The sequence below is a fragment of the Macaca thibetana genome, chromosome 4, assembly GCF_024542745.1.
Source record: "Macaca thibetana thibetana isolate TM-01 chromosome 4, ASM2454274v1, whole genome shotgun sequence".
In the NCBI taxonomy this organism is placed as follows: Eukaryota; Metazoa; Chordata; class Mammalia; order Primates; family Cercopithecidae; genus Macaca; species Macaca thibetana.
The window spans coordinates 143,702,112-143,711,837 of record NC_065581.1 but is presented as its reverse complement, the minus strand read 5'-3'; the positions used below and the strand labels follow the sequence as shown (position 1 = coordinate 143,711,837).

Genomic DNA, 9,726 nt, shown 5'->3' with positions numbered 1-9,726 from the left:
TCTAGGGCAGGTTAATAGTAAAAATGAGTGGTTCCCATGCTCTGCTAAAGAGATTCTGGTTCTAGAGTCTTGGAATCTGCATTTTTATAACATTCCCCACAATTCTAAGGTGCTACAAAAATTGAGACTCTGTAGTGTGGAAGCAGGGAAAGCCTGTGGGAAAAGAAAGACTAGGAAAAGTGGTTGGAAGTATAGACGGTTGCTAGGCAGAAAGGAGACTTTATAACATGATAAAGATTTTGGGATATTTTCTGTAGGTATGTGGGAACCACTAAAGGTTTTTTTTTTTTTCTTTTTACCATGAGAGTTACATGAGTAATCACATATGAATTTTAGAAAAATAATACAGATTGGTGAATGGAAGAGAGAAGCTACTAAAAGTAGAGAGACCAGTTAAGTAGGGCTACCCTAGCAGTTAACATAAACTTAACCGCTCTGGAACTTTTTAATAGAGATATTTGGAGGGAGAGTGGGCAGATCTTAATGATGATGTGAGTGAGAAGGAGAATTCCAAATTCCTTGATTTTGTAAGCCACTAACAGACTTTTAAAAAATAGAAGACGGCTGGGCGCAATGACTCACGCCTGTAATCCCAGCACTTTGGGAGGCCAAGACGGACAAATAACTTGAGGTCAGGAATTTGAGACCAGCCTGACCAATGGTGAAACCCTGTCTCTACTAAAAATACAAAAATTAGCTGGGCGTGGTGGCACTCACCTGTAGTTGCAGCTACTTGGGAGGCTGAGATGGGAGAATTGCTTGAACCTGGGAGGTGGAGGTTGCAGTGAGCCAAGACCATGCCACTACACTCCAGCCTGGATGACAGAGCAAGACTCCCTCTGAAAAAAAAAAAAAAGAAAGAAAGAAAGCAAAAGATACCAAGTGGAGGAGATAGAGAATATAAATTAACTTGCAGTTTCTGAAGAACTTTTGGTAGACGTGCACGAATTTATCTAGAAAACAAAAGAAAGCGCAACTCAGATGTTTGAGCAAGGGCTTGGGACCAGAAACAGAAATTTTGGACACGCTAGCTTACCTGTGGTAATTGGAGCCCAGGGCACTGGTCTTGGTGGGAAATGCTACAAATGCTCACAGAAGATGCTGGCAAAAAAGTAAACATAAGCAGTATTTAAGAGCTGGTTGGAGGAAGAAATGGCGATAAAAGTCACTCATTATTTTATGCCAAAGAGTTTAGCAATTCCTCAAAGATAGGACTGTGTCTTTTACTTCCTTTACACACAATTTTCAAGGTGTTAATGCAGTATACACAACAGGTATTTAGTAATTGCTTGGCAGGTTGTTGACCAGATGGCATGTGTAAGAATTGACCTTTTGCCTGTTAGCAATATGACCAGAGTCTGGATAAAGGGCTTAAAGCCTAGTATCAAAGGCCAATATTATGGTTAATGTATCAAAGAAAACAAGAAATATTAAAAACCGATCTTTCTGAGTTGTTTTATTCCGTACTAGAACTCAACCTAAAATCTAGTTAAGTTAAAAAGTTAAAAAAAGAAAAAAGACTATTTAGTCATAAACTACTTTTTAAAGTGAGAGGCATTTTCCAAGTAGCCTGAGAACTGCATGTTAACAATTCTGCAGACATTTTACTTTTTTTTTGCCTAACACTTCAGGCTCTTTTTCTCACACTACAACATTTGTCCTGATCACTTAAAAAATATTTAAAACCATTTGCCTTCTGTGTATGATACCTTTTGTGTAAATCTTATCAACTATTAATGCTTCAAAAATCATACTATAAACCATTTCATACCTTTGTAAGAAAAAGATATTTTCCTGACTACAGTCACTTATAGCTACCTCTAGCTTATTTTAGCAGCCAGGCTAATTGAATGAATGACAACACACACACTCTCTCTCTCTCTCTTTTTTTTTTAACTTTTAAAAAAATTTTTAGATATTTTTATTTCTCCAAATTAGTTACTTATCAGGAGTGACTGAAATAAAAAATATAATTGAGTCCCATCTTCGTCATCATGGAAATGGCTTTAAGAGAAAACTGGTCAGATTAATATTATTGCTTCCCATTTTCAACCAGTAAATAGTTGCCACTGATAAATTGACAGCCAGGAATCTGTCAAGAATGCTCAAGATATGTTATATAATACAACTTGCCTGTTCACAGGGGGTAAAATCCTAGGAAATAACTTACGTGTACATCTTGATTTCATCATGTAAGACAAGCACAAAAGCATCACCCATGCCTCTGAGAACACTGGACCATGCACCCTTGGAAAACGCTTTGCCTCCTTCATCACAAGCAATCCTTCTCTAGCAGTCTCCCATCAGTAACCAAGCATGCCTGCGTACATGATGTCAGTTCCTGTGCGTGCTGATTGCATCATCATGTGGCAGCCAACCATGTCAATTGGATAGGAAGTCAACCCAGCAATGGCAGTGACAGTTTGTGCCATCATCCAGCTGATGACGATGTGAGTGTTCTTGGGATCTGGAAGCATTCCCTTTGCAGTGTCATAGATACCAAAGAAGGCAGCTCAGTAGATGATAATACACTGCACAGACACGTTAAAGCCTTGGTACAGGCCCTTAATCCCATCAGATTTGTAGATCTTAACCAGGCAGTCACCGAGGCCTCGGAATTCCCTTTCAGCTCCAGTTTTACCCACATCGGCTGCTAGACAGGCAAAATCAAGAGGTTACACATACCACAAGGATGTGGCCCCAGCAGCACTGCCTGATACCAGATTCCCTTCAAAGTAGTGCCAAAACTGGGTCCTTTTGTCCACACCACCCAAGAAGATCTGCTTGTATTTATCTTTGAAAGCAAAGTTAAGAGCCTGGGTGGGGAAGTATCTGATGACATTGGCCAGGTTACTGCGCCAGAAGGACAGGACTCCCTGCTCCTTGAGAATATGGACCTATATGGTCTATAATGCCCTTGTATTGCTTATCTGCAGTGATCTGCTTGCTGGCATGCTGCACCTGCAGCAGCAGCTTGAGCCGCTTGATGGGAGCTACCGCCGTCCTGGAGATGGCTGTGGCCACTCTACCTGCCAGGAGGTGCTTGAAAGGAAAGAGGAGGCAGGCTGCTGCCAGACGGGACTGAGCTGGGAACCAGCTTTGACTCGGGGACTGTGAGTCAATTTGAAACTCTTAAATTGTAAGTTGTGTGACCATTGCCTCATCAGACCATACAGTAAACCAGAGTGAACAAAAGACCAAAATTCTGCATGGATTATTAATTGAAAAGAGGAAAACTAAAATTATTCAAAGGAAAGATTAGCAAAGGTTACTCATAGTACAGCTGGATGACCTTCAAACCAAGATTATGTAGATGTGTTGAAAGAGATGGGAGAAGAAAAGCATAATATTTATTGGACCTGATGGCATCTCACAGGATTCAGGCTCATAATTTCCTAAGTGACTCAGCTGCCATTGCACAATCAGTGCTTTGAAAGACCCATTTCCTCAAGACAACTCCAAAACACTAATGGTGTTTTGCTGACCTATGACCTAATCTCCCTCTCCAATTTACCTAAATACATTCCAGATTGCCGTGTTTACCTGATGGATTGACTAATTTCTATTTCATTAAAAATATCTTAAAAGCCCTTCCTACACACACTGATCCATTTAGTTTTCCTCTGTAAATCTAAATAACTGTAGGAATCTAAGCTATTAGCCCTTCAGTATTTCCTGTGTTATTTTGAGCTTCTTCAAAAGATTTCTGTTTTGGTCGTGTGCTGAAAATACATTTCAGTCCAATAATTATTCTTTATTCAGGAAGAGGCTGAAAGTATGGGGAACTTAAAAATTAAAAGGAAAAAAACAGAGCAAAGCTGTTGTAATCCCCAAAGGCAAAAACTTCAATCCAGAGAAGTGGATTCCTTTTCAATTTACAACAAAAAAAACCTTGAGAAAATAAACATCATGGCTTAGACAAGTTTCCATAGCTAAAAGTTGTTCTATGCTAAGAAAAATCAAACCACAACTATGTGTAAGAAGTGACAGGGGACAGCGTACTGAGAGAATGAGTGAACATTAGTGAACATTCTGAAATTCATTTGGTCAAATTCATAAGATTTTGGTCACTGATACATAAATAATCTTATCAGGAACTAGGAAAAAAAGGTAAATTTATGCTTCCTATTGTAAGGGTAGTGTTTCTAACTTCCAAGAACTCAGCACTAGGTGGATCTTGGTTATGAAAGATAATTAATAAGTTACAGTAAAAAACATGAGTTATATTCTTTCGTGACTTTACTTCCTTGGGAAATACGCATACTGACTAGCACTGTGTCTGTTTACTCATTTATCTTTCCTATGTTAATAAAATTTAGGATGTTGTCACTAGAAGCGAGCAATTGGTTTGCTAATATTCCTTTTGGAAATACACTATGTTTAGACAAAGTTTTAAAACAATCAGCATCCGGACTAAACATCTGATAAGCTATAAAGCAGGAATAGGTACTTTAATTTTAGAGTAACGATGACTTATTTCCTCTCATTGCAGGTCTGTGGCTTCATGTTTCTAGGGCCCGATAGTGAGAGGAAAGAAGTTGCAACTGGACTTTGTACAGACTGAAGAACAATGCTTTAGTAAAGGAATATTATCAGAGTCGCAGTATCATTTAGTTTCTTGGTTTAAGGAGCCCAAAATAAGTTATAATTTACTGAAGGAGTTAACTGCTTCTTTTGTATGTCAAAAGTATGGTTTAGAAACAATTTATCTCTGTATTGGAGTCAGTGCAGGAAATCTGTGAAAGTTTGTGGATATAGTGTAGTAGTTTTTGATGATATTTCTGTAATTTGTGTTAGACAAACATTTCCAGGATATTTACGTTCATCTTTTTTTTTTCTCCACCTAAATGAACATAGGGGTTTCTACATTTGGCTTGAAGGAAATGAAAAACCATAAAACTACATCATTGCCCCTCTGTTTTGTCGTTGTTGTTGTTTCTGCATTCTTTTCAACTCTCCAGTAAAGACTATTAACTGGTGTAAATGTTAATTTCTGGCAAAACAGCTATTGTGTTCATCTACATCTAACAGACTCTAGTCAAACGATTGTGTGAAAATTCTAGCCTCTATTGTTTCTTTATTGGGAAAGTCTTTGAAAATCAAAAAGGTTTTTATGAACTTCAAAAAGGTGTGATGGCTATTTGTTTGAACTCCTGTGAGAGAATTCTCCCACAGATTTGCAGAACACAGTGTTGTGATGTTAGAAACTCAAATGCTTTTCATACAGGATGTTAGGGCATGCACACGTGTCTGCTGCTGTGATGTGGGAAGCACAATACCTCCAGGTTTATAAGGATGTCAGCTATAAACAGGATGCTAAGTAGCAGCTAAGGACACAGTGCGTCTCCTAGAGGGAGGAAAGATCTGAAGGCATTATGGCAGTATTCTGCTGAAGTAAACATAAGAAACATATTCTGTTGTAGGCAACAAACTTTAATACAACTCTATAATATCCTTCAAATATTTCAAGCACAGTACACGTATTAGTATTTTCCAAGAAGTGCTTTATTTTATGATGACACAAAAACAAACAAAATGACATTTGGCCAGCTTATTTCTGAGTTGCCTTCTGATCAAAGATAGTGAGAATTTATAATTCTCTGCTATAGATAGAAATAACTTTTTCACTAATTTAAATACAATGTTTTTTTCTGTATGCTAATTTTACAGGAATAGGTTGGGTGCAATGACTCACCTCCACAATCCCAGCGTTTTGGGAGGGTAAGATGGGAGGATTTCTTGAGGCCAGGAGTTCAAGACCAGCCTGGGCAACATAGGGAGACCCCAACTCTACCAAAAAAAAAAAAAATTAGCCAGGCACGGTGTTGTGTGGTGTTGTGTGCTTGTAGTCCCAGCTACTCAGGAGGCTGAGGCGAGAGGATACTTGAGGCCAGGAATTTGAGACCAATCTGGGCAACTTAGCAAAACTCCATCTCTAAAAAAAAAAAGAAATTTATAGGAATAAATTTATTATTTATTAAATAAATGATATATTATTATTTAAGGTAAAAATGTTTATGATTTAATATGGTTTATATTGCTATAACCATTGATCTTATCAAGATTTAGATTTTTATCATTTTGGAAAGATACAAACTGAACAGCACATTAATAATTCCCTTTGGTTGGGAGCTGGATGCTCAGGAAATCCAAAGCAAGACAGTTTAGGCAGTAAACATGTTGTTTATCAGTTGTCTCTATGAAATTCTTATTAATAATAAATAATAAAAAATTAGCCAGGCATGGCGGCATGTGCCTGTAGTCCCAGCTACTTGGGAGGCTAAGCGGGGAAGATTGCTTAAGTCTGGGAGTTTGAGGCTGCAGTGAACTAAGATTGCAGTGCTGCACTCTAGCCTGGGAAACAGAGTGAAACTCTGTCTTTCAAAATTAATAATAATAAATAAATAAATTGTGGTCTCTGCATTCTTTTAAAGGGCAGAATCAGTGATAAATCAATGAGGGCATTAAGGAATCCAACTTTTCAAAGAAATGCTTTCTCATCTCCATTACCCCAAATCCTTATTACTATTTTGTGCTTCTTCTTTCCTGTCTCTACATTTTAGCACAGTAAGCCTCCCTCTGCTCTGCCTCCTTGCAGTGAAACTGAAAGCTGTCAGGATGAACTCATAACTCCACTCCAGCTCAATCTTACCAAAATCTCCATCCATATGCTTGGTTGATTCCCCTACCTGTCTTCTTGGCCCATGTATTTTCTACTTTCAATTCTTGCTCCGTGTATTGAATTTTCTTTCAAATGCATCTTCAACTTATATTCAAGGTTCTCCGATCTTAAAAGAAAATGCAAGTAGCAGCCACTTCTGTATTTATGCTATATTTTGCCTTACTTCTTTCTCTTCCATTACGTACTCAAGTCCCACTCACTGTTTTTCATCTCCTTACTGCCTATGCACTATGCAATGTCCTGAAACCTAGCTTCAGTGCTTACATCTGCCCTTTACCTTGGTTCAGCTCTCACTAAGGTCATCAGCCAAGTACTAATAGTTAAAAATCTGGATTAAAGAAAACTTCAGTCTGGGTGCTACCAGACTTTTCTGAAGCATTTGAAGCTGCTCATTACCCATACCTTTAAGTTTTTAAGCCCTTTAGTTTGGCAGCAACTTACTTTTGGCTCTCCCCCTCCTCCTTTCTTTTGATTACTCTTTAGTCTTTTTATAGAATCTCCTTTCTCCCAGATTTCTAAATACTGACTGTCTTCCGGTATCTCTCCTGTGGTCTTCTCATTCTTCATACTGTTCCTGAGTTATTTCATTTATCAACTGTATGTGGTCAACTCTTGTTGCAAGTGGACCTAAATACAACTCCTAGGTTCTTTTTAGTAGATTACTGTAGGTGCAGAAGTTTTGAGGAAAGTGGGAGTTAGCTACACTCCACTATAATTACCTTGTGATTATGAAAGCAAATCCCAGACCAAATTCTGCTACATGCATAAAACATGTATTATCTAAATATTTATTAGAATGTAATCACAAAAGAAACAATTTGTACAACCTGTTCTGCAAGCCTGAGGAAATACTAAGATTCCAGAGGTAGTGGTTCTGTCACCTCTATCATCAGCGTCTGACAATCAGAGTCCTCCGAGTTTCACAGCTGACACTCACCTGTGGCATCATCCCTAAGAGTATAGGCCATTGGCCTTGCTTGTTTCTTATCCTCTGTTCAAGCATTCATAGGGATAGAAAGGGAGTGTTTCTAACACACTGTTCATAGCTTAACTTTCACTGGAAGCACATTTCATAGTAATAATTAAAAGTCACTCATTACACCAATAAATACCTGTTTCTAACAATTACTGTAAGAATAATCAAAGAATTGGTTTTGATGGAGATCCAGAAAACAAAATTGCTTATACTAATAGGAGCGCCTCTGGAGTACAGGGTATTTGAGTGAGAGTCAACCATTCCTCTTGAACTGTGCATGCTTAAGTAGAGATGGGCAGCATCTAGCTTATAGCTTAATCTAATTCTACATAAAATATCACACTGTACATGTGGAAGTGTTTGAAAGTCAATTATAAACATCATAGCAACTCCATCCCTGGGTCTTTATCTTCATCTCAGAACATTCACTCCAATTCCAGGTTTCCATGCAAATGGTTCCATCAAAAACTCAATCTGCCAGAACTGAACTCATATTGTTTCCTTTCCTAATCTGAGAATGTTCCTCCTTCATGTTTTCTACTTGTGTGTGTGTGTGTGTGTGTGTGTATAATTCATTACCCCTCTTCCCAGACTCTTATACACATGTGATCACTCAGCAAATGCTGTCAGTGTTGGAGCCAAAATGCTTCAAATTCCAACTCTGTCATTTACTATGTGACCTTGTGAAAGTTCCTTAACCTCTCTGAACCTCAATTCCCTTATCTGTAAAACAGTGATAATAACATCTGTTTCACAGGTTTAGGGTAAGGATGAAACAAGACAAAGGAAAGTGCCTAACGTAAGGCTTGGCATGTGATAAAGGCTTATATATGTTCATTTCCACCCTTTACCGCTTCTTCCACACCATTGTCATCCTTCATTGACTGAGTCTGTGGCTTTAAACTGATTCTTAATTAATTAATTCAGCATTCAATTAGTCCGTCATGTGCTTCAAAGGCACCTATGCAAGGTGTTAGAAACACAATTGTGAAAAATAGACATTACCCTTGTTCTAATGAAGGTACTTTAAAAAAAATTATTTGAGACAGTCTCACTCCATTGACCAGCCTAGAGTGCAGTGGTGCAATTATGGCTCACAGCAGCCTCAATCTCTGGGGCCCAAGCAATCCTCCCACCTCGGCCTCCCAAAGTGCTGAGGTTACAAGTGTGAGCCACTGTGCCCAGCCTAATGAGAGTACATGTTAATGCGGAAAACTAATATGTAAAGATTAACAGATAAATGATTATTACAAGACAAAACAAGAAAGGATTATGAAGGAAATACGTAGGCAACTGAATCAGAGACCAACAGAAGCTGGGAAGTGGGGTGGGGTTGTGATCTGTGGAATGGTGCAGTCTAAATGTTGTTTATTCCCTGTCTACAAAAGGAAAAATGCAGATATTGAGATTAGGTGTTAGAAACTTTTATAGCAGTTTGGCATGGCTGTAACAATTGTCGTGTGTGTTAGATAACTAGGTCAAAAGAGTAGAGGCCATCATACTCCTGTTGCCGGTGGTGCGAGCTATGTAGAAGTCCTATGCACAATAGAACCATGTTCCAACTCGGGATATTTTAGTTTGTCAGCTGTAAGCCAAATATGTACATAATCCAAAATTTATTTCTTTCATTAAAAGCTAATTTAAGTTTAACTGTAACTCTACAGGAAAAATTACTGAAACTGGTTACTAATGAAAAAGTAATTATGAATTTTAAAAATACAGTGTCCCTTGTTTCATTTTGATCAGTTGAAAATGAAAGTTTCTGTATGTACTGAATGACCTTTTTTCATTCATATCAGCATCCTCTAAGATGCTGTCTCTACTATTAATGTAATACCAATAAAACATAGAAGCAGTTAAAATATATATTATCTTCTGCAACAGAGTTGTCATCAATTCAACCTAGATTAGATCAATTAACAGGCAAAAAGCAAGCTCATTTGTCACGCTAAAAACTTTAAGTATTAATAAACACTATGTTTGTTTAAAGTGTGTTTAAAGGCTTTTATTGTTGGGAGTCACCATTTCACTAATAATTTTTGTTTAGTCATGATAACAAATCAAAAAA

The 9,726-nt window shown here is 37.9% G+C and overlaps 1 pseudogene; it reads right to left on the bottom strand.

Annotated features, from left to right (window-relative positions):
* Positions 1–2,166: 2,166 nt before the first annotated feature.
* On the bottom strand, positions 2,167–7,249 carry LOC126953461 (ADP/ATP translocase 2-like; annotated as a pseudogene).
* Between the last annotated feature and the right edge of the window lie 2,477 nt (positions 7,250–9,726).